Source organism: Narcine bancroftii, chromosome 4, assembly GCF_036971445.1.
Source record: "Narcine bancroftii isolate sNarBan1 chromosome 4, sNarBan1.hap1, whole genome shotgun sequence".
Classification (NCBI taxonomy): domain Eukaryota; kingdom Metazoa; phylum Chordata; class Chondrichthyes; order Torpediniformes; family Narcinidae; genus Narcine; species Narcine bancroftii.
In genome coordinates, this window is record NC_091472.1 from 92,912,080 (window position 1) to 92,937,578 (window position 25,499).

The 25,499-nt window shown below is 42.0% G+C and overlaps 1 protein-coding gene and 1 long non-coding RNA gene across 11 annotated transcripts in view; one reads left to right on the plus strand and one right to left on the minus strand.

The window, feature by feature from the left end:
• Nucleotides 1–25,499, plus strand: part of LOC138760844 (uncharacterized) — a 93,888-nt gene that overhangs the window by 50,354 nt on the left and 18,035 nt on the right. For both annotated transcript variants that reach the window (XR_011355903.1, XR_011355902.1), the window contains exon 2: nucleotides 23,807–23,871. This is a non-coding gene — a long non-coding RNA (uncharacterized lncRNA). The remainder of the gene's footprint in view (nucleotides 1–23,806; nucleotides 23,872–25,499) is intronic.
• Nucleotides 1–25,499, minus strand: part of LOC138760843 (parkin coregulated gene protein homolog) — a 314,744-nt gene that overhangs the window by 33,282 nt on the left and 255,963 nt on the right. Inside the window, exon 5 of one of the 9 annotated variants that reach the window (XR_011355901.1) lies at nucleotides 23,444–23,583. The exons of the other annotated variants lie outside the window; for them this stretch is intronic. The gene's annotated coding sequence lies outside the window, so the exon portion shown is untranslated. The remainder of the gene's footprint in view (nucleotides 1–23,443; nucleotides 23,584–25,499) is intronic. 9 annotated transcript variants of the gene reach the window in all.

A 25,499-nucleotide genomic window follows, 5' to 3' on the forward strand; every position in this document is an offset into this window, starting at 1 on the left:
CACGGTTTGAGGCGTTATCAGCCCATTGGCGGTGGTCAATGTGGCAGGCACCAAGAGATTTCTTTAGGCAGTCCTTGTACCTTTTCTTTGGTGCACCTCTGTCACGGTGGCCAGTGGAGAGCTCGCCATATAATACGATCTTGGGAAGGCGATGGTCCTCCATTCTAGAGACGTGACCCATCCAGCGCAGCTGGATCTTCAGCAGCGTGGACTCGATGCTGTCGACCTCTGCCATCTCGAGTACCTCGACGTTAGGGGTGTGAGCGCTCCAATGGATGTTGAGGATGGAGCGGAGACAACGCTGGTGGAAGCGTTCTAGGAGCCGTAGGTGGTGCCAGTAGAGGACCCATGATTCGGAGCCGAACAGGAGTGTGGGTATGCAAGCCTAAACAGACACTCATTTTGATGACTACATCAGTGATGCTTCATGCACACATGATAAGCTTGTCAACTTTATCCACTTTGCTATTAATTTTCATGCCAACCTCAAATTCATTTGGTCCATCATAACTTTAGGATAAAAGGGCATCAATTTTAAACAGAGATGCAGAAAATTTCTTTAGTCAGAAGGTCACAAGTCTGTGGAATTTGTTGCCACAGGTGGCTGTGGAAGCAAGATCATTGAGTGCATCTAATGGAGAGATTGACAGGTATTTGATTGGTCAAGGCATCAAGGGTTACGGGGAGAAAGCTGGGGAGTGGGGCTGAGTGGATGAATAGATCAGCTTATGATTAGCATGAGCAGACTTGATGGGCTTTTATATCTTGTGATCAGGTGAAACTCTTCCCTTTCTCTATCTATCTCTATCTCAGGAGACACACATTCTACAGACATTTTCTGCAAACCTTCCAATTCACATTATTACTGTGACTACACATCTTTACAACTTGTCCATGTAAGGATTCTATTCCTTTCTCACAATTCCTCCATCTCTGCTACATCTGCTCCAGGATTTGGCTTCTATTTCAGATCATCAGAGATGCCCTTCTTCAAAAAATGTTGCTTCCCCTGTATCACCATCAACTCAGCTCTTACCCAAATGCAACATAGACAGGATTCCCCTTGTCCTCACCTACCAATCCACTGCATCCAACATATCATCCTCCACAATTACTATCACCCATTACATGATCCCACTACCAGATACATCTTCCTCTCACCACCTTCCACGGAGACCACTACCTTGTGACTCCCAAGTTCACACATTCCTTTCTACTCATCAGCCCCTCTGTCTTTCAGATGGAGGTGGACTGGATAGTGGATGACTACAGAGTAAAGGCCACATTTCCCTATCTGGACAATGTGACCATTTGTGGCCTTGACCAGCAGGATCATGATGCAAACCTACAGAAATTTCTCCAGATGGCCAAAAGCCTCAACCTAACATACGACCTAAAGTCTGTGTTCAGCACTTCACAACTGGCCATCCTCGGTTGTGTGGTGGAGAATGCCGTCATTGGGCCTGGCTGAACTCCCATTGCCCCATACCCTCAAGGCCCTGAAAATCTCTTTGGGCTTCTTTTCATATTATGCTCAGTGGGTCCCAAATTATGCAGTCAAAGCCCACCCCTTGGTGAAATCAATCCCTACTGGCAGAAGCCCAAACAATGTTCAGATGCATCAAGGGTGACATCGCCAAGGTGGCGAAGCACAGTGTGGATGAATCCAACCCCTTTCAGGTGGAGAGTGATGTGTCCGACTTTGCCCTGGCTGTCACGCTCAACCAGGTAGACAGGTCTGTGGCATTTCTTTCGCGAACACTCCAGCACTCAGCCATCGAGAAGGAGGCTCAGGCCATAGTGGAAGCTGTGTGTCACTGAAGGTGCTACCTGGCCAGCAAACCGTTCACCCTGCTGACTGACCAATGTGCAATCACGTTTATGTTCAATAACAAACCATGGGGAAAAATTAAGAACAACAAGATCCTGAGGTGGAGAATTGAGCTGTCCACCTACAAATACAAGATCTTGCACCAGCCTGCGAAACTCAACGAGCCTCCCAATACCCTGTCCTGGTGGACATGTGCTAATATGCTGTTGGACTGCTTCCAAGTCCTCCACACCGGCGTCAACAGGCTCTACCATTTCGCTAGAACCCACAACCTCCTTTCCTTGGTTGAGGATGTCAGGGAGCTGATCTGGAGCTGCCCAGTCCTTGCCGAGTGTAAACCGCAATTCTATCGGCCAGATAAAACCCACCTGATTAAAGTCACCCGCATTTTCGAACGTCTGAGAATGGACTTCAAAGGCTCCCTCCCTTCCATCAACAGGTATGTATACTTCCTAAATATCATCAGCGAATACTCTGACTTCCCTTTCGCCATCCCCTGCACAGACATGATCACAGCCACAGTCATAAAGGCACTGCGCAGCATATTCACTCTGTTTGGATACCCCTGCCATCATTTATGAATGAGGAGCTGCACTAGTACCTGGTGGCCAAGGGCATAGCCACAAGCAGGGCCACAGGTTATAACCCCCAGGGGAATAGCCAGATTGAAAGGGAGAATGCCACCGTCTGGAAGGCAATCTTCCTAGCCCTCAGGTTGAAATGCCTGCCCATCTCCTAGTGGAAAGATGTCCTCTCTGAGGGACTCCACGACACCAGGTCCCTCCTCTGTATTGCAACTAATGCAACATCACATGAAAGGTTCTTTTCCTTCCCCAGGAAGTCGGTGTCAGGAACCACACTGCTGACCAGGCTGACAATCCCTGGGCCTGTACTGCTCTGGAGGCATATCAGATGCCCACAGACTTACCTTGTGGTCGAGAAGGTCTATCTCCTTCATGCAAACCCCCAGTACACTTACATAGAGTATCAGGATGGGTGGCAGGACACGGCTTCCATCCAAGATCTGGCACATGCAGGGAACCCCTCTACCAACCAATCAACTTCCCCTCACAGTGACCCTGGCCAGCCGGCCCCACTAATTGTGCGCAGCGCAGTGCCCCAACCCAAACTGAGCAACCCCATTGCTCTATTAATCTCCCTCAGCCACTGGAGGCATAATACTCCATCCGGGTACTAGTTGCTGAACAACAGTAAACCTTACGACAATCACAATGACAGATGAGACTACCGGACAGGCTGAACCTGTAACAAACATTGAATCACTTCACCTTGCTGGACTTTGTTTCAAAAGAAGAGGTGAATATGATGCAACCACTGTTGCATGTATGACCTAGCCTGCCCCCTGGATCAGTGACCCTTTCCTCCCAGAAATCCCAATAAAGGCTGTAATGCCCAAACTCCTCCCTCAGTATTTGCCTTGGAATTAGGCCAGCAGCATGTGAGATGTATTGATGTCTTAAGATAATTAAAGCCTATTAATCACAACTAATGTGGTTGAATGATAGCACTATAGTACCTACACCTGTAACCACAGGAAATGCTACACCTGAGCCCACAGCTCCTTTCTCACACCATTCTAGGCAGTAAACAGTCTTTCCAAGTGAAACAACACTTGAAAATCTGCAGGGGCCATCTAATGCATCTGGTGCTCATGTTGTAGTCTTCTCTACATCGGAGAGACTGGGCGCAGACTGGGTGATCATTTCATTGAGTATCATTGCCACGTCTGCATTAATGGTGGGGATTTCCCAGTGACCAATCATTTCAATTCCATGCCCGACTCCCACCCTGACCAAGGCCACCTGTAAATTGGAGGAGCGTATTCCATCTCCAACCAGATGACATTAACGTCGACTTTTCCAATTTCTGTAAGGCTACCCCCATCTCCTTTCCCCCATTCCCCCAGCTCTCCACCCTTTGCCTCTCTATTCAGAGAGCTATTCCCTCCCCCTATCAGTTCTCAGTATTTTACTCATGCGCCCTCCCACCCATATCTACCTCTGGCCTCTTTCCTGTGAGCCTCTGCTTCTCCTCCTGCCCATATCCCCACCATTTTAATCAGGCACCTACCTGCTTTTTGATCATACATTGAAGGTCTCAGGCCCGTAACAATAATTATTTATCTTTATATATTTGCTACATAAAGAATGCTGTGTGACATGATGAGTTTCTCCAGCATTTTTGTGTTTAACAAATCCAATGCTTGGATTAAAGATTGTTAAAAGTTTCAATCAAGTGAAGCAGCAGGTCAACTAGAGGAGAGAAAAAAGTTAAGTAACTTCAATACATCAATTTGACACTTGCAACCATCAAATCAGACAATGTATTTAGAGGTTAGTTTAGAGACAGCATATGGTAAGATATTGTGCATATGGAGCCAAAGCCATGGTGAAGAGATGTCTTCACAAAAGCAATATTGCATAGAAAAACTAAGTGAAGGTTTAATGTTCCCAAGGATTCCTTTTGCAGATGCATATTTAATGGATAACACATGGTCAATATCATTTTGCATGGTGGAATCAACTCCAATACATTGCTTCAGATGGAAATCATGGCCAGCTCCATTTCAAAATTTCCAGAGCTAACCATTGGAATTTTGTGCAATACAAACCTCTGTTATTTATAATACAAGTTTAAGCTGGCCTCCCATTCTTCAACTTCCAAAATCTCTCAGACTGGTTTGGATTACAACTTTGCAAGCTCGGACGTTTGCCATCAGTCTCTGGATACCAGTATTGTAAGAACTTTTTACAGATCACAGGATTGTAACAATCTGCAACCAAATTTCAACTGAATGGCTCCACACAGCATTAATCAGCTCACACAAAGGCTTACTTAAAGTCTTCCAAGTCCATGCCAACCATCAAACACCTGTGTACATTAATTCTTGCTTTATTCCCCCCACATTCACATAAACTTTCCCCAGATTCTATAACTTACTATCACCAGGGGTAATTTAACTGGCTAAATAATTTACCAACCCACAAGTCTTTATGATGTGAGAGGAAGCAAGAGCACCTGAAGGAAACCCACATGGTCACAAGAGGAATTTGGAAACATCACACAGTCAGCACTCAAGGTCAGACTGAACCACTGAGAGCCTGTAGCTTTAACAGCCGAGCCACTTTTAGCTTTCTGCGTTCACCTCACTACTACCCCACTGCAAAGTTAGCAATTTGCACTAATTGGTTTAGTTTACCTGTAAGCCATTCAGTCTGAACTGATAACTTTTATTTAAAGACTGTATTATCCAAAGCCAAGTTTTCTAAGCCTACAGATTATCCTGCAGCCTTCAAATTTAAAGGTGGTAGGTAAGCATCAGTCAACATCTATAAAACAATATGACAGCATATATGTTTCAGGCTGAAGTTCTTTTTGGTCTGCTGAGCAATGGAATATCTAAGGTATGCCAGGTTTGGCAGGTGCCCTGGGTGTCACTATAGTGGTAAAATAATTTTCTTCAGATGTATGAAGCACCTATATAGGTGAGAAGCACCTATATAGATAAACCATTTATATAAATTATTAGGTAAAAACTCAGTGCTATGAGCTATATGACTACAGACTTCACAGTACCACTGCTCAGTGCCAACTAGCAGTAAGACCATTCTCTAATGTAAACTAGGGAGGTAGTCTAGAATTTTGTGCAAAATCTGTGAAATGTAATGTTCTAATTAAAAGTGTCATTTCCTTATTCTGGAGCATTGTGTAAGGATAAAGCAAATATTCTTGATGTATTTTTTGATTTGAAAATTTTCTCACGGAGGATTAATTTCAAATATTTATAACAATTTAATAGATCTAAGAATAGCCTCAACAACCAGAATTAAGAAAGATTGGGAACATGATTTGAATAGAGCATTCTTGAAGGAAGATTGGGATACAGTTCTTAATTTGATTAATGAGTCTTCATTTTGTGCACGACATTGTTTGATGCAATTTAAGGTGGTGCATGGAATACATATGTCTAAAGTTAAATTATCTTGTTTTTATCCTGATATGGATCCATTATGTGATAATGTAAAATTTCTGAAGATTCATATGTTTTGGGAGTGTCCGAACTTAGAACATTTTTGGAAAGAGATTTTCCAAACTTTATCAACAATTCTTGAGACTAAATTAGAACCATGTCCTTTGTTTGCTTTATTTGGTTTTTCTCTTGAGGAGGATATATTTCTGTCCTTAATCAACAAGAGAAATTTAGCTTTTGCTTTGTTGATAGCCAGATGAGCAATTTTGCTGGTGGAAAGATAATGTTTCACCCACTCATATTCAATGGTTATATGATATCATGTCTTATTTAAGTTTAGAAAAAAATAGATATAATATTAAAGATGCAAAGTCTGAATTTAATAAAATGTGGATTATTATCATAATCTGAGGATTTAAGTGGTGTAGATGCGCTGGGGATTACCTGCCTGATGTCTGGGGGACATTATTCAATTCATATTTACAATATACACTGATAACCTTGTTTAGAGGGAGGGGGTAGATTAGTAGGGAGAATTTTTTCCCTTTCTTTTCCTTTTTCATTATTAAGACTAATAAGTAAAAGGGGGGCGAACTACAAATTATAGATCAATCACAGAACATCATGATGAAATAGAGTTCTAAAATATCTTACGTAAAGGAATTTTACGTGCATTATTTGTATAATTTTTGTATTCAATATTGATTTTTGACATAATATGTTATTATTTAATTGCTTAATTATTATAATTATAGAATCTGATGTCCTGAATGAAATAAATTAATGTATTAATTCTGGTTATGCTTCTAATTTTCAACTGATATGTGACATATATATGATGTGATTTGATATATGTTATCATTAATATACCTTGTGTAAAGGGTATTTGTAAAACTCAATAAAAATATTTTTAAAAGAAAAAAGACCATGACACGTTTCTTCACAAAGAAAGAAAGTGGAGTTGAAGGATGGAAGAGATTAAAGTTGGAGGTGGAGGAAGCCAAGAAGTTGAGCAAGTTCTTCATGCACTTTTTTGAAAAGCCTGGAACGAGTAGTTCGACATGTTCCATGGAGTCGCCTGCACCTGCTACAAGTTTGTTAGAATCCGAAGGTGGATCAAGTACAAATACATCACAAGCCGAGGAGGAAGTCGTCAGATAAATCAGTGTATGATAAGATTAAGAGCGAGGCCACCATAGAGAATGTGGACATGACAGAAGGGGATGACGATGATGGTGGTGGTGATGTTGAGTTTATTGACGAGATTTTACCTGACAAGATTGAACCTGATGACACTGAACCTAGTGAAATGGTTGATGTCAAAGAGCCTCGAACCATCATACCAGAAGCGATTGGACAGCTTAACATTGGACATCTGAAGTTCGACAAGGATACTGGAAAAGAAATTCTGCCTGATGCATTGAGAACAGAAATAATAAATCTGGGTTTGAAGAATTTCCAGAACATTGAGAGGCCCTTCCTACCAAGAAATAACCGCTCAAAGAACAAAACTTGGTTCAAGAGGAAATTGGAAAGTGGCCCATGATGAGGAAGTGACTCGCTCATGGCCAGTCTGTTCCCCTTCTAAAAAGTCTGCACTGTGTATCTGTTGTCTTCACTATTCCTGATCAGACTATCAATTCTCATTGGAGCAGGAAAGTGGATTCAATTAGTGGAAAGCACCTGAAAGGAATTATGCTAATGAAAATGCAAAGAATCATTGTGCTTCACACAATGGAAAGAATTTTAGCTGGAAACAGAGGAGTTATTGATGTGGAATTTCAGTCACAGATTGAAAAGGAAAAACAGAAGTGCATGAATATCTTGAAAAGAGTCCTTCACTGCATAAAATTCCTTGTGACACAGAACCTGGCTTTAAGGACAGAGGGAATTATTTCAGCTGGATAATGACGCCAATGAGGGAAATTTCCTTGGCTTTCTAAAACTACTGGCTACTTTGACCCTGTCATAAAAGAACACCTCACTCATATGGAAAGTCATCCTGAATCCACATCTTATCTTTCACCGGGTGTCCACGTGATGACATCCACTGTTCGTCAGAGTTTACTGAGAAGGATTTGTAAAGCTAAGTACTATGTCTCATGTTTGACTCAACTCCTGATCAGGCACACTGTGAGCAGATGTCAGAAGTAGTGAGGTACATGGAAGTTGATTTTGAGAGGAAAACAGTCCATGTTAGAGATTCCTTCCTTGGTTTTATCCAGGTAAGCTAGAAGGATCCTGAGAGCTTGGTTGAAGACATCTTGAAACAGATAGAGAAGGATGAAATAGAGCTAAAAGATTGTTGGTCACAGTGCTATGACAACGCTGCTGTGATGGGTGGACACAGAAATGTGGTTCCTCAAAGAATAAGTGAGAAAAACAACCTGGCAATGTTTGTGAATTGCGATAATCGTTCACTTAACTTGGTGGGTGCACATGCGGTCAAGCAGGATACAAGGATGGTCACAATTTTTGGAACCATAGAAGCTCTCTATGTGTTTTCTCTCGTTCCACACAGCGCTGGGAAAAAATCAAAAATCCCATGCCTGTGGTTGTTGAATGGGAGTGCGAAACCTGGTGGAGTGGAAAGACAGGAGCAGTGAAGTCCATCGACAAGTACTTTGAGGAGATATTTCCAGTTCTCCAGGACATGATAGACAATAAAAATGAGATCAGTGAAGTGATGCAAGGCATTTGTACCACCAAATGTTGAGTTATGATTTTCTGACTTTGCTAGGGTTTTGGAACAAAGTACTCATTCATGTTGACCCTATTCAAAAGAGGCTTCAGGATTCTAGCATGAACTTCCATGATGCTGCCATGGATTTGAATGCCCTCCGGGATAATAAAAGAGAAGTGTTGTTCAGAGAGTCACTTGAAGAAGGACTCAGTCTTTGTCAAGAACGGAATATTGAAGTTGAAAGATGTCAGAGATGAAAGAAAGGAATGGCTGATGAGAACTCGAGAGGCGCTGGGTTAACAGCTAAGGAGGAAAAGGAGTCATGAAGGGAACACTTGATTGTCTTCACAGAGAAATGGACGAATGTTTCACTCATTTACACAACGCTGACACCAAGTTAGGGTTCCTTCTCAATGTCAGGGGACTGCCTTACGGTGCAGCCATAATGTCCTAAAGAAGAAGTATGAAAATTTGAGTGAATTATACAGCTTTGATGTTGATGGACAGCACTATATGAGAAATTTTGGATTGCAGAATGTTACTATCAAGGTGAACCAACATGAAAATATCAAGAACAGAAGAGCTTCTCTAATTTATTGTTCAGTATGGAGACAAGAGCATCTTCTCCAATCTTTGCATTGCTATTCAGATAATGCTAACCAGTGCAGTTTCCATCACCAGCTGTGAGAAAGCATTCAGCAAGTGATAACGAATACTTTCATATTTGAGAGCCTCCATGGGTCAAGGAAAACTCTGTGATCTTGCTCTGCTGAGTGTAGAAAGAGAAAAAAACTGAAAAAACTGACTTTGATCACATAGACCAATTTGCATCAGTGAAATCAAGGAAGGTGCAGTTATAATTTTCATGTTGTGCCATAATTTGTTAATTAAAAGATTAATGAGCTTGTATTTTTGAGCTGATATTACGGTGAAGTATTTTTGGGTGATATTATCTAAAAGATGTTTGGACACGGTATAATTTCAGTGCTTGCTGAGTGTTTCCTCCATTTTCTGTTTTTGTTTCAGATTACTAGCATCTGCAGAATTTTTATGAATCATGGTGCAAACACTAGTGGAACAAGAAAAAAAACATGTAGAGTACAGGCTCCAAGACAATGCATAAGGGTGATTAGTTAAGGTTTATGTGGCATAGCCATAATTGAATATAACAGATATTTGAATACTGGTGATGATAGCCTTGATCTTGTCATTGTGATCAAGTAAACACTCCAGTGCAATGGAGGCTTAGTCTGGCAAATAAAGGTTTCTAAAATTATCTCTTCTTTATTGTCTAATTTGCCCTTATCCTGGCTCCATAGTTACTGAGTTTATGTTTGCCTGATGATGCACCATTCCACTTACAACCTCAAACTTAGAGATCTGTTCAGTCTCTGTTATGCACAGCAAGGTGTCTGCAGACAACAAAATCATTGATAAAGTTTGTTTTATAGTAATCTAGCTACCATTTCAAGGAGGCTGACTAAAGAATTGTAAGTATTTTAAGGATAAACTTTTTGCGATAAATTGGATGATCGTCACCTGAAATGCTTGACAGTAGGATGGAGGTAGAATCAATAATGGCAACAGCAAAATTAGTGTTTGAAATTAAACAAAAAATAGCGATATAAAGAAAGGGAAAGGGAGTAGCAGCAGCTGTAATGCTTGTTCAATGGTCAAACTGCCTGCAATTGCGCTGTTATTGCTTGATAATTATGCTGCTCTATTTGTAAGCATTGGATATTGAACTGAAGTAAAGAGCCAGTGGATGGATACCACTTTTTCGAAAGAATCACCCTTTCAATTGATGCAATGGCTCAAAAATGTGGATATAGTGGCCTCTCTCAAACAACCGTTACCTGAGCACAATGATTCTCTGGCTAACTGCACATTCAAAGAATGAAAGCTCTTTTAGTTGTTAAACATCTCTGAAATCAAATGTGGCACAAGAAAAAAAGGCGTTTGTCGTCAAGTATCTTCTTATGATGCAGAAGGAGCCATTTTAATCAGAAAAGTGTATGTTAACCCTCAGAGCAATCCAATCAATCTTATTTTTCAGTTTATTTGTCCATACATTATTCTCACCCACATGTCCTTCAATTACAACTTGATTTTTCTGCCATTTATGCTGGGCATGATTTACAGTAACCAACCACTCTAACATCTGGCAGGTCTTTTACATGTGGTAGGAAACTAGATCATCTCAGGAAAACTCAAGTGGTCACAAAGAGAATATATAAACTCCACACGGATAGCACTAAAGGTCAGGATTGAACCTGGATCACTGGAGAGCAGCATTATCCTTCCTGTGCAACTATGGTGACCTGCACCTCGCACCATTGACAAGTCCATGCTCTTGATGAATTCATGAGGACTCATGTCTTTGTTCAAGAGAGATAAGACAATTGATGCCAAATTCTGGCAAAACAAGTGTCCATGACTTCTTTAAAGCAATAGAGTACTCCAAATTGTAATAGATTTCTGATGTCCCTTGGGAAAGGGTTGGCAGGAGGATAGAAACTGAAGTATAAGTTGTTTTCATTATTAGAGCCATTAGCAAAGTAGTTCTTGGCTGCTCTGCAACTGGAACTATGTCTGCAAACATTGTTAGCAGCTCCTCAGATATCTTGGAGATACCTTCTAGGAAGGTGCTTCTTTCTGAAGTATACGCAGGAGAGCTACTCTCCTGTCACACGGAGGATAAGGCCACTTGCTAAGAACTCTTATAGAACATAGATCAGTGCAGTATAGGAAAGGCACTTTGGCCCAATGTTATGGCAACTGATGTACACCTATTCCAGTATCAATCCAACCCTTTCTAACCTCACAAGCCAAACCCATCTATTTTTCTAAGATTCATCTTCCTATTTAAGAGTCTTTTGAATGTTCCCATAGTACCAGTTTCCACACAAACTCCCACCATTCCCCCCCCCCCCCCACCACGCCCACGACAATGTATTCCATCCACCCACCACTCTCTGAGTAAAAAACTTACTTTGGCATCTCGCCTAAAGCTTTCTCTACTTATCTTAACCAGATGTCATCTGATATTGGTCATTGTCACCTTGGGAGAAAGGTCTTGGCTGTCCACCCTGCCCATGCCTGTTATAATCTCATATACCTCTATTAAATAACTACTTTTCATTTGTGATTCCAAAGAGAAAAGACCTAGCTCTGTCAACCTTTCTTCATAAAACACATTTGACAATCCAGGAAACCTCCTGGTAAATCTCCTGGGTACCCTCTCTGAAGCTTGCCTCCTACAATGAAGCACCCAGAACTAAACACAATACTTCAAGCGTGGTCTAACCAGAGCTTTGGAGGGCTGCAACATTACACAAGACTCTTGAACTCACTTCCCTGGCTAATGAAGGCCAGCATACCATAAGTCCTCTTGCAGCAACCTTGAGTGATCTATGGACTTGGATCCCAAGATCCCTCTGCTTTTCTACACTGCTCAGAATCCTGTCATTAACCATCTATTCCCCCTTTAAGTTCAAACTTCCAAAGTTCATCACTTATACTTTTCCACATTGAACTCCATTTGCCACTTCTCCAGCCAATTCTGCATCATGTCTATATCCCCTTGTAACCTTCAGCATCTTTCTACACTATCCACAACACCTCCACCCTTTGTGTAAACTGCAAACTATTGACCCAGACCTTACTTCTTTGTTCATGTTATTTATAAAAATTACAAAGACCACAGTTGTCCCTGTTGAATACCACTAGTTACCGCCCTCCAGGCAGAATACTTTCCATCTACTACCACCCTCTGCCTTCTATGGGCAAGCTAATTCCAAATCCATGCAGCCAAGTTTCCATGGATTCCATGCCTCATATCTTTGTGAATGAGCCTATCATAGGGAACCTTGTAAAATGGTTTACTAAAATGCACATCTACTGCCAGAGCTTCATGAATTTCTTTTGTCATCTCCTCAAAAACCAAATTTGGTTCATGAAGCATGACCTTCCCCTCACAAAGCCATGTGGACTATCCCTATGTTTCTCTCAATGCTAATAAATCCTGTTCCTAAGAATCCTCTACAATTGTTTGCTCCAATCTTCTCTCCTTTCTTTCCATCTCTTTTTCAAGCTTGCCTACTTTCAATAGAGCGCATTGGTGAAGAATAGTCAACAAAAAACCTAAGACCAATAGAATTTAGTTACATTCTAGAAATTAGAGTAAAATCCATTCTTCTGACACACTATTTCCTGTGGAGTTAATGAATTGAGATGAGGTTTGCAAACATGGACAAGTACCAATAATCCATTTGCTGAAAATCAAATAGCAACTAATCTGCACATAATTAATGATCCCTTTTCATTGTACAGGTAGGAATCTCTCCAGCTAGAAAACTTTGCTTCATACAGGTGATTTGACATCTTGGCATTAGTTGCATTGTCATGTTCTAATATTCCAGAGCTAGCATCAAATTCCTATTTGACATATCTTTACTCTGCTCTTGTGTCACATATGCAATTATCTTTCCATCTATGATAGATGGTGGAAATCGAATATCATGCTGAAAATCTGGTGTAAGTTGGCACACAGAGTATCAAAAAAAGACTTAATTTTTTGTCTTCATGTCAATAATAGGTGTCTCTGAGTGGAAAGATTCAAGATTCTTTTTATTGTCATGTAATAGTACCATACATGTAATATGACACAAAATTGCCTTTTGCCTGCTGTAAGGCAGAGCAAGAGTCGGCACTTGTGTCACCCAGCACTTCTTACAGTATGAGAGAAAGAGAATCAAAAGAGTCACGGATCCGCTTCCAGCCTCTGCAGCTACACAGACTCCTGCCCGATTCATCGGCATTCTGAGCTCCAGATCCAAACCTCCTACATGACCAAGAAGCCTTCAGCATCCAAGGTCCTTTGGAAGCCCTTCTTTCCCTCAGCACCCTCCCGAATCCCAGCTTTGATACCTGGTTTCCATGAATAAGTCTTCAGCAGCCCACATCACATGCAGGTCCCATTACTGCAAGTTGCCTGCAGCCTGTTTGGGCCCCTCAGCTGCTGCGTCTCCTGCTAGTCTGCCGTTGAGCTCCTCGCTAGTGGTCACCATTCTATAGAGTTGTCTCTTCTGCTCTCCCTCTCAACAAGGGATGTTCTCTCTGTTTCTGGTCAGTCTGCTGCTTCCTGGAGTCTACAACCCTTTGTGGCCACTGCTGAGTACAGGCACTGCCATCTTGGGCACAGACACATGGTTGCAGAATTTTAATTAAAAAATACCATTGGGTCCTCTAACAGGTTGTTTAATGGCTCTACGGAGCCACAGGCATTAGGACTGGGCAGTTAAACCCTTTGATGCAATGCTGTGTCTCTGCTTGCCTGAGTCCACACCATTAGCATCACTACCATTACAGCAACTCGGGCAATACCGCCAATTTTTTGAAGAGATAAAGCAAAGCAGAGTGGACAGAACAAAGAAACTGTGAAAGTGGAAGAAAAACGATTACAGGAAGAGAAACACATTTTTGTTTTTTTCCCTAACAAACACCACAGGAAATGAACTTTTTTGATAAACATTTGGTTGAATCCTAAACATATTCGAAAGACAGTGAACTCAGAGTTGCCATGGATATCAAAGATGATATTTTGATCTATAGCTCAAAATTGTAAATTTGACTATCACATCTGTTTTAATATGAAGGATGCCAGACATCAAGAGAAGTAAAATAATGCATTATACCTACAGTTTGATCACATAAATGTTATACAAATGGGATAGAACCCAAGAAAATATTGCTTTACATTTCAACACAACATTTTAATAAATCTGCTATTTAACAAAAACACAGTACACTTTTCTTGGACTGCATTATTACTGATTTAAATAATGTATCCTCTAGCTGTTTTATATTTTGCATTTTATATCAGTATTTATTGTCTGTGAGAATTTTGTTAAATAATTATTGTTCTTCAGCCTTTCTTCATAACAGTTGGAGCAGTTCTTTTAGAGCGCTTATTAGAGCTAATAAATTTTGCATGTTCCTCAGTAGAAAAGCTAAAAATAACTTACTAGTAATTGCTGTTTTGGAGAAATGCAATTAATACTCAATTAACTATTTTATAGCTTTCTATCTTCAAGGGAATATGTGAGGGCTGCATGAATAGTGCACTCCAATTCAATTTAAATATGAGTTTCACAAGGAAGACAATGTTCGGCATGGACATATTAGGTTGGAGGGACTGCTTCTATGCCGTATACCTCCATGACCCTGTAACCAGCAACATTTCTCACTAATCTCTTGCAGCTCCATTCCCCTGTGCAAATTTTAATTCCACTCCCCCTTTGATATGGTGTAAAACCATTAAAATGCAGTAACTGAGAAACACAAAAGGTGCAGATACTTGAATCTTGAGTGGTCAAAAGATTGCTGGGGGAACTCAGCAGATCATACAGCATCCATAGCTAGAAATGGTCAATCAATGTTGCTGGTCTGAACTCTTCATCAAGACTAAGAAAGGATAGGTGAATTTACAAATAAGGAGGAAAGAAACTAGAGGAAGGGCCCAGAGGTGATGGAGAAAAGGAAAGAATGTGCAAGAGATGGAGAGACAGGTTTAGAGAGAAAGCAAGTTGAATTAATATATTGGTTAATTATCTGAAACCCACTAGTGGTCCTGGAGCAATGCAAAACCTTTACCAACTGAAATCTCAGGGTTAGATGTCTCGTGATATTGGGCAGTGAACGGGCTGCCGTGGTGCAAGGAGAGGTAAAAGAGGTCAAATATGCTGCTAATTGTTTGCATTTCCAAATGAATAAAAGGAGATTCCATTGTTTAAATTTTAAATGCAGGCATTCAGTGTGGTAACAGGCCATTTTGGCCCACGAGTCCATTCCGATCAGTTTACACACAATTAAAAAAGGTTGGAGGAAACTAGAGCCCCTGGGGAAAACCCACGCAAACACAGGGAGAACGTACAGACAGTGGAGGATTCAAAACCCAATCCCAATCGGTGGTGCTGTAAGGGCACATGTTGTACCATTTGCTTTACATTTTATATTTACTGTCTGTGGGAATCTTGTTTAATAATTTCTATTCTTCAACTTTGCCTCACTACTGTTAAAGCAGTTCTCTTAGAAAATCAAGACTGATAAAATAACTAATTAAGTATTCACATTTTTTTCCAAGACATAGTAACTAACAAGCTATTATTTGGTGAGGAACATGCAAAATAGCTGGGAATAATTCTTCAAAAGTTGAAACAAAGAGACAGGTTCTGCTGTCAGAGATTATTATGACCATGTTTAATACCTTGATAGACCATAGAATGCCTCACATGGATGGGAAAGATTTATAGGATTGAGATGAGGACCATCATCCCCAAGACTATCATATCATTCAGTTAAATCAAAACCAATTTGCACTTCCAATAACTTGACTTTGCTTGATATTCTTAATCCAAGATAGTATATACAAATCAGATGTTGAATGTTTCTCTCCATTTAAGTAAGGGTGTAGAGGCCCACGGCCCACTCCTCAGGCCGACACAGCAAATAGTCATCGAACATGTTGATCGAGCAGATAGTACGCAGGTTGAGGTGCCTGCTCCCATAGGCCGCAGGAATAGCTGTCGAATCGACCAATACAGCCAGTGGATTGCAGGGGGTCCAATCTGGGCCTGCGCATTCGAGACAACCAATCATTAGCTGGTCTCGCTCAAGCCATGCACTGGTGGTGACCCATCCGGCTGCCTATAAAAGGCAGAGCTGCAGCCCAATAAAGCCAGTGTTTATTACATTCCCTTGGTATGTGAGTCTTCTTTCTACCTTGAGCTATAACCCAAGCTATAACTGTAGCCACCCCACTACAGTGGTGACCCCGACTGGTCCTAATGGCGCTTTGGACCCAATGATGCAGGAACAGCCTGCAATCAATGCCGCAGCATTGAAACTGCCGGGCTTCTGGACATCACAGCCATGAGTGTGGTTCTAGAAGGCTGAAGAGCAGTTCACCAGTGACTGGATCTCTGCAGATGATATGCGCTATTACCACGTAGTCAGCCCCCTCAATCAAGACTCCGCAGCCCTGCATCATCAACTTCCTCCAGCAGCCCGCAGAGCAATGGAAGTATGTGGCCATCAAAAAGCTATTAACCCGCACTTTCGAGCTTTCAAAGTGCGAGCGTGTGGCCCGACTGCTGCACATCAATGGTTTGGGGAACAGGGCCCCTTCCACCCTCAATAATGCTCACTCTCAATAATGGCCACACCTCTTGCCCACTGTTCCAGCAGATCTTTGGAATGGTTGCCTGAGGACATCCAGCTGCTCATCGCGGAGGAAGTCTTTGACGACCCCAGAAGGGTGGCTGCCCAAGCAGACATGCTATGGGAGCCAAAGAGGGATGCCTGCATTTCGTTTGAACATGTGACGGCAATTCATCAGCAACACCCATCCAGAAACTCCGTCCACCAACTGTCCAACCAACCATCTGACCGCCCAATCGACCACCCCACCAGTGAGAAGTATTGTTTCTATCATCAACGGTGGGGTACCAAGGCCCGTCGATGCCACTCCCCCTACGTGTTCCAGGGAAATGCCATGACCGGCCAACTGCATAGCCTCCTCCACATCCAAGACTCCCTGTCGGGCCGATGTTTCTTGGTGGACACCGGAGCAAAGTACAGCGTCCTTCCCCTGTCAAACCTAGAAACCCACAGTTGCAAGGTGGGCTGAGAGCTTCAAGCAGCAAATGGCTCCAACATTCGGACATTTGACACCTGTACAATTCCCCTCCGCTTTGGGGACAAACAATTCACCTGGAAGTTTACGGTGGTGGCCGTACAACAACCGTTACTGTGTGCCGATTTCCTGAGAGCCAACTCACTACTGGTGGACATTAAGGGCATCGGCTGGTACACATCCGGACATTTCAGACACTCTTGCTCAAGGGCACTGAACTCACTAACCTTCATCTACACTCGGTGAGTACTGAGAACAACAAATTCACTTGAGTCTTAGTAGAATACCCCTCCATCATTACACCCCATTTCAACTCGGCAGAACCCAAACACGGGGTGAAACACCAAATTACTATGGAGGGCCCTCCCCTCCATGCCAGGGCACAGCGTCATCCCCTTAGAAACTCAACCTGGCTGGAGAAGAATTTAGAAAGGCATTGTGTAGTGCTCCGATAGCCCATGGGCCTCCCCCTTCCATATGGTAGCTAAGGTAGCTGGAAGTTGGAGGCCATGTGGAAACTACTGCTGCCTTAATGAGGCCATCATGCCCAACAGATATCCTGTGCCCCATATCCAGGACTTCACTGCTAATCTGCAAGGGGCACAGATATTCTCTAAGGGGTTATCATCAGATCCTGGTCCACCCCGATGAATTCCCAAAACTGCCATCAAAACCCCCTTTGAATTGTTCAAAATACTCCTCATGCCATTCAGGCAGAAAAATGCCACTCAGACTGGATGCAGTGGACCGGAATCTGCACTTTGCCTTTGTCTACCTCGATGACATTTTAATAGCCAGCCAGACGCGCACTGAGCATGCCACTCATTTAAGATCTTTGTTCTCCAGGCTAAGTGAGTTTGGTTTAACCATCAATCCAGCCAAGTGCCAGTTTGGCTGAGAGACAATTGATTTCCTGGGCCATTGCATTGACCAACATAGAGCCAGGCCATTACCCACCAAAGTGGACACTATTTGTTCCTTCCCCAGACCAACGACCATGAAGGGACTGCAAGAGTTTGTAGGTATGGTCAACTTTTATCATCGCTTCATACCTGCAGCGGTCCACATTATGAATTCGCTATTTCCCCTCATGGCAGGGCCCAGTAAAGACATTCAATGGACACAGGTAGCGACCAAAGATGCCCTAGCCAAAGCCTCGCTCCTTGTGCATCCCAGGGCAGACACCCAACTGCCCTCACGGTAGGTGTCTCCAGCACAGCTGTCGGGGGTGCACTTGAGTAATTGGTTAACGGACAGTGGCAGCCGCTGGCCTTTTTCAGTAAATATCTCAGGCCACCAGAGTTCAAGTACAGTGCCTTTAATAGGGAGCTGTTATACGTGACAATTTGGCATTTCCATTACTTCCTGGAGGGCAGTAAGTTCAAAATTTAGACAGACCACAAACCACTTACCTTTGCCTTCAGCAAGGTGTCAGATCTGTGGTCAGCCAGGCAACAGAGGTTCCTGTCCAACAATTCTGAATTTTCGATGGACATTGAACATATCGCTGGCAAGTCCAATGTGGTAGCTAATGCGCTATTCCACACAGCCATCCTAGCAGTGCATGACCCTGCCCCGGGTATCGACTATGCAGCCCTGACAGATGCGCAGCAAGCTGACCCTGACATACCAGCGTACCGAACAGCATTTACCAACCAGCAACCGGAGGACAACCAGATCACCCAGGTAACCGCATGCTGCTCTGCGACAACTTGACTGGTAAACCGCACCATGTCATTCCAGTCATATGGAGGAGGTGAGTTTTTGATTTGTTCCACAATTTAGCTTACCCCGCTATTAGGACTACAGTTAGAATGGTGGCCAACAGGTATGTCTGTCATGGTCTCTGTAAATAGGTCACTCATTGGGCCAAAACATGTACTCAGTGCCAGGCATCCAAGGTCCAGACCCACATTAAAGCCCCTCCACAGCCTTTCGAACCAGCATGCCATCATTTCAGCTACATACACATAGACATTGTGGGGCCCCTATCTATATCCAGAGGTGAACATTATCTGTGGTCCATGGCTGATGGGATAACTAGATGGCCAGAGGTGGTTCCACTACCTGAAATCTCCACAGAGACATGTGCACAAACATTACTGAACACCTGGGTGGCATGTTTCGGGCTCCCCAAACACGTAACATCTGACAGGGGGGCCCAATTCACTTCTAGCTTGTGGAGTGCCTTAAAAAATGCCCTGGGGATTCAAGTTCTCCACACCATAACATACCACCTACAGGCCAGCAGGCTTGTGAAGACAACTCTGATGACCCAACTCACCAGACCAAATTGGGCAGACAAACTCCCTTGAATCCTTCTAGGCATTCACACCGCCCTGAAGGTGGATCTCGAGGCATTCTCTGCTGGGTTGGTCTATGGCGCGCCCCTAGTCATCAGGGGTGAATTTGTGGAAGCTTCTGAGGACTTGGGGGAGCTCCCGGTGGCTACATTGCCTCGACTGCATGAGCACCCTGGCTCACTAGCCCCAGTTAAGCCCAGAGCTCATGGGCAAGCCAGTACCTTTGTCCCAAAAAACTTTACAGACTGTCACTACGTTTTCGTCTGATGCAGAGGGCCAGTGGCCAACCCTTCAACAGCCTTATGAAGGGCCATACCCTTCAGACACAACAGCTGCACCTGTGTGTTGCACATTGGCAGCAAGGAGGAGACCTTCACGCTCCACTGGCTGAAACAAGCCCATTTGGACATTAACCAGCTAGTAACTCACCCAACCCCACGGCGCAAAGGTTAACTGCCAAAAGACAGTGTCCCAATCGCTGACACAGCAAACAGTCGTCGATCATAACAATCGGGCAGGCAGCACGTGGGATGAGACACCCGCTTCCATAGGCCGCAGGAATAGCGGTCGGATTTGCTACTCACAGCCAGCGGATTGCAGGGGGTTCAATCCATGCCCACGCATTCAGGACAACCCAGTGATGACACAGCCGACTGCCTATAAAAGGAAGAACTGCAGCCCAATAAAGTCAGTATCGATTACACTCCCTTAGTGTGTAAGTCTTCTTTCTACCTTGAGCTATAACTAGCGACCCTGCTACAAGGTTATATTTTATTAAAATACTTAATTAATTTACATATCTAAATAAGTAACAGGGGAAAAAAAAACAGGGATTCAAATGTAATATTCAGATAAAATGGAAAAGGTATTTTTTGTTCACATTATAGCTCATTAGTGCAGGCTACCTTGTTGAAATTTGAGTTGTGTCCTTCCACTTACAAATACAACTATTTATTGGATGAATTTCAATATAATTTTATAGGTCCAAAAACTGTTAGAACAAATTAACACTAATTCTTGCAAATGAAAGAGTCATTAGTCAGAAGAAAAGTCCAAGTTATTTTTGAGGGAAAGGATGGGGAAGAGCCAATGATCACTAATTTGGAGGAAAGGCAGTGAATCAGGGATCAAATGAAGGATGGGGATAGAGTTCAGAGATCAGGGTGTGGGGATTTTGAATGAGGTTGGGACCTAGGAATTGAGGGAGTGGTGTTTGAAAGGTACGATGTGTATGTTTCCAGTTCTGCATTGGAGCATGGTGGAGGTGTGGATAAGAAGGATTGCAGATCTGTAAATTAATTAAAGAAAACAACCGAAGTTCATTTCCAGCACTAGAGGAGACCTGGTGGCACATTTCAACCTGGAACCTATCAGAAATGCATTCTAGTCTGGGCATTGGGGTGTCAGAAAGAGTGATTTTCCTATGTAGAGTGGTGAGAAAGACATAACCTGCTTCATACAAAACCAAATTTGGTGCAATAGGAGACATTAAAGTTTCACTTTCACTTCCAGATGAGCTGAATATATTCTATGCTCAATCTGACCATGAGAAAAAGGGTAAAATACTGTGCACCCCCACATCCCCTGATGATCCTCTACTATCAGTATCTGTTAATGACATGAAAGTTAACTTTAAGAGGGTGTATCCAAGGAAAGGATCTGGTCTGGGTGGGGTACTTGGATAAGTACTGAAAACCCATGCTGACCAACAAGCCAATATTTTCTTGGATGTCTTCAACATCTCACCCTGGCAGGGTGTGGTACCAACCTATTTTAAACAGGCCTCCATTGAACTAGTGCTGAAAAAGAGTGTGGTAAACTGCCTAAATGACTTACGGCCAGTGGCACTCACATCCACAGTGATGAAATGCTTTGACAGGGTGAGCAGTGATATGAATCCATTCCAATTTGATTACTGTAGCAATAGGTCTATGGTAGTACCTAACAGGCTCGACACAATAATTAGGGAAACCGCTCTTTATTGACACAGTTCAGCATTTAACACCATCATTTCCTTAAACCTGATAAACAAAGACTGGGGCCTCAATAACCCATTGTGTAATTAGATCCTGGATTTCCTCAACTCCAAACCCTAATCAGTGCAAATTGCCAAGAACATTTCATTCACAATCTCCATCAGTACTGGAACATGTCAGGGCTGTGTATTTAGCCCCCACTCTACGATCTTTACACCTACAACTGCGTAGCTCGATAACAGCACCATTTACAAATTTGGTGATGATACAACAGTAGTGGCTGTATAAAAAGGACCAATGTGGCAATATATGGGAGGGAGATTGAAAATTTGGCTGAATTGTGCACCAACAGCAACCTCTCAATGTCACCAAAACCAAGGAACTGATTGTAGACTTTAGGAAGGGAAAGCCAGAGGTGTACAATCCAGTGATCATTGGATGATCAGAGGTGGAGAGGGTAAGCAAATTTAAATTCCTGTTAGTCACTATTTCAAGGGATCCTTCCTGGACCCAACAGCCTTATGTCATTGTGAAGAAAGCTAGTCAGCGCCTCTACTTTCTCAGGATTTTGCGGAGGTTTGGTATGACATTATAAACCTTGGCAAACATCTACAGAAGTACAGTGGAAAGTGTGCTGACCAGCTGCATCACAGCCTAGTATGGGGGTACCATAATCTTTGAGGGATAGCCCTGCAAAAGTTAGTGGACACAGCCCAGTACATCACAGGCAAAGCTCTGCACACCATCAATAAAATACACACACACACACACACACACACACACACACACAGAGGCATTCTCAACAACTCTCAACTCTCAACAATTCTCAAGACTCCTAAACAACAGACTCATTCAGAGGCTCATTTAAGGACTCTTACTTTACACATAATTCATTACTAAACATTTTTTTCTGTATTTACAGTCAGTTTGTTTACATTTTTTTCTTTGTTTACATCTCTCTCTTTTGTATTTGTATCTTTTTCATGAGTACAGTTTACATATTCAGATTGAGATTTATTGTCAAATACAACCCTGAGATTCTTTTCCCTCCTAGCATGGCAGAATTACCACCTATTGGCAGTGCAAAAAAAAACTGACTCAACATATCCTATATAAACAAATAAAGAAATGTAAGCAGACTGTGCAATACAGAAAAAAATTCATTAATGTGCAAAAGTAAGAATCCTTAAATAAGTCCAGTTAAATGAGTTTGTTGTTGAGGAGTCTGATGGTAGAGAGGTAGAAGTTGTTCCTGAACATGGTGGTGGTGGGGTGAGTCTTGAGGCACCTAGACCTCTTTCCTGATAGTAGCAGCAAGAACAGAATGTGTACTGGGTGCTGCAGATCCTTGATGATTGATGCTTCTCCCCGACAGCTGCATTCCTTGTCGATGTTCTCAATAGTGGCCTGGGTTTCACCTGTGATGTCCTGGGCTGTGTCCACTACTTTTTGCAGGGCTTTTCACTCGGGGATATTTGTATCCCCGTATCACAACGTGATGCAGCTGGTCACACATCTGTAGAAATTTACCAGGGTTTCCGATGTCATGCCAAACCTCTGCAAACTCATGAGGAAGTAGAAATCAGCATAGACTACCAATAGGTAGAAATTCAGCCTGGCTCAAAGGAAAAAGAAATTCAGGGTTGTATGTAATGTCACATTTGTACTCTAACAATAAATTTGAACTTGAACTTGAAAAGAGAGTTCTGTGATTATCTGCGTTTGCATGTCTCTGTTATTGCAAATCTGTGATTATTATGATTGTAACCACATACTTCAGCAATTTTTTTTTCACCTGTTTAAAATTTGGGAACCTTTTGTCATTCATCAATCCGAGCTGTTTCAGCACCATTCACAACCTCAGCCCAGAATCCACACGACCAATTAATTATTTTTTAAAATCTTTAAGCTGGATAGGAGACTGTCAGAATAAGTCAAAGATCTTGACTATATTCCCTGTATACCTGTTAGAAGATCATGGAGCTTTCTGTTGTGAATCTTCAGGGCATATCGTGTGATGGTGTCGAACATTGTTGGTCAAGCTCCTCCCTTTAATGTCTAGATGTTCAGTTCCATTTCATGGTCAGGGGTAATTGCTGAATACCTGGTTTGAAGGACACAATAATGAGGTGGGGGGGAGGGGGTGGGCGTTGGAAGAGGTGGATATAGGGGGTATGATTTTAAAAATGTGAAGGATCATGAAATAACAACAGAAATGTTTAATTATTCTCTCTCTCCTGATGGGTCTTGACCCCCTTGTTGTGATATCGCAGCATCCTCTGTCATCCCTCAGCAGTTACCAGATATAACATTCATGTCTTTAACAGCCAAAGTAAACAGATTGAGAACTGGTAAGGCATGAAATCGACAACCTTCTCCATCTCTGATGCAGGTAAACTCATCAAGGGAATCGTAATTAAGATATTATTTAAAGTAATTTTTCTATTTAACAAAAATATTTTACATTTAACTTTAAACTTTAATAGAATATAATGGAACAGTATATAGTTTTGAATATTAGAATTGCCAAGATAGAAAATCCTATTAAATGACAATTAGATGATGTATTCAGATAAGATTATTTTAATTGTACTTCTTTAGCCTGAAGATCATGCCAAGCTCATTAGCTAATTCACTGCTAAATCTTTTTCAAAAGAAATCTGAGAATGCCTTTGGGATATATAAGTAAATTGGGTGAAAAAAAAAACAAATATAATGTTTCTGATCTGCAGTTTAAATCATTTTTATTCTTCCTTTAAAATGGGTTTTGATTTACAAGTCCATTAAGCTGTACCAATACTACTTATTAATGAAATGGACATTACTAAAAACCATCAATTTTAAACCAATCAAATGTTTTTTTTTTACTTACAAAAGAATGTCATATCCCTGTCCTTAAAATAGTTAATATTTTATTTTACTCATACATTTGAATTTTTATTTGCAAAGAGCAGTTGACAGAACACTGATAAAATTATAAAACAACTTTTAAATATACCTGTGTTTAAACCACAGAATGCCAGAGTATTTTTGCAAGCATCGATTTAGATGCATTTGACAATATAAATGAATTAGATGCTGAGTCTACTGAGTATTACATTTAATATTAATTCACCATGTTCTAAGTCAGTATTTCCAAGGAATTAATAAATTTCCTGAATTTCTTTACCTCTACTACAAGTGGCTTACATATGAGGAATATGGAAAAAGAAATATGCCATTTTCCTCTCATTCAATTGCATCATGGACTAACCTGCAACTTGACTCCATCTACATACTTCATTCCGTTTCATTATCCAAGCCAAAATTATCCAGGGTGAAAGTGCACATACATGAAGACAAGGTGCCAACCTATTCAGGATCAGCAGTAATACCACACCTGCACTAGAATTACCAATGAGAATTATAATTAATAGCTGCTTGAGGACCATGGACTTGATCAAAGCAGAGAAACTAAGTAGAAGTTTAATAGAAGCTCTCAAAATTATGACGGGCTTTGATAGAGAGCAGAGAGGGGAGAAAATACTTCCTCTGGAAAAAATTGTAATTTTAGGACAGTCGCTGGAGAGGAGGAGCTTCAGACTTGGGAGAGCTGTGAATGTTGGAAACTAGCTTTGTGGAGTGTGTTAAAAAAGGGAGTGGAGGGAAATTAAAAGGTTAAACAGAACAGTGATTGGTGGGAGTGAGTACTGCTGATAAGGTAAAATAAGGAGCAGTGACAAATATAAAAAGGGGAAGCTAGGGCGTTGCAGCCAGTGTGTGAGTTGTGCACTGTAGGAGTAGGACTTAGAGCCTTTGGGTCATGAGGCTTCAGTGAGCAGAGGCTGAGGATAAGCTTGTTTCCAGTAAGGTAAAGCCAGGTGAGACCTTTGTATTTAAACTAGGAATGGATAATGGAGTCAGCAGCTTGGGTAGTGGAATGCTCTGCCTGAAAATGCCTGAGATTGTCTGATCTCAGAAGCTAAACAGGTTCAGACCTGGTCAGTACTTGGAGGGGAGACTGCCTCGGAACACCAGGTG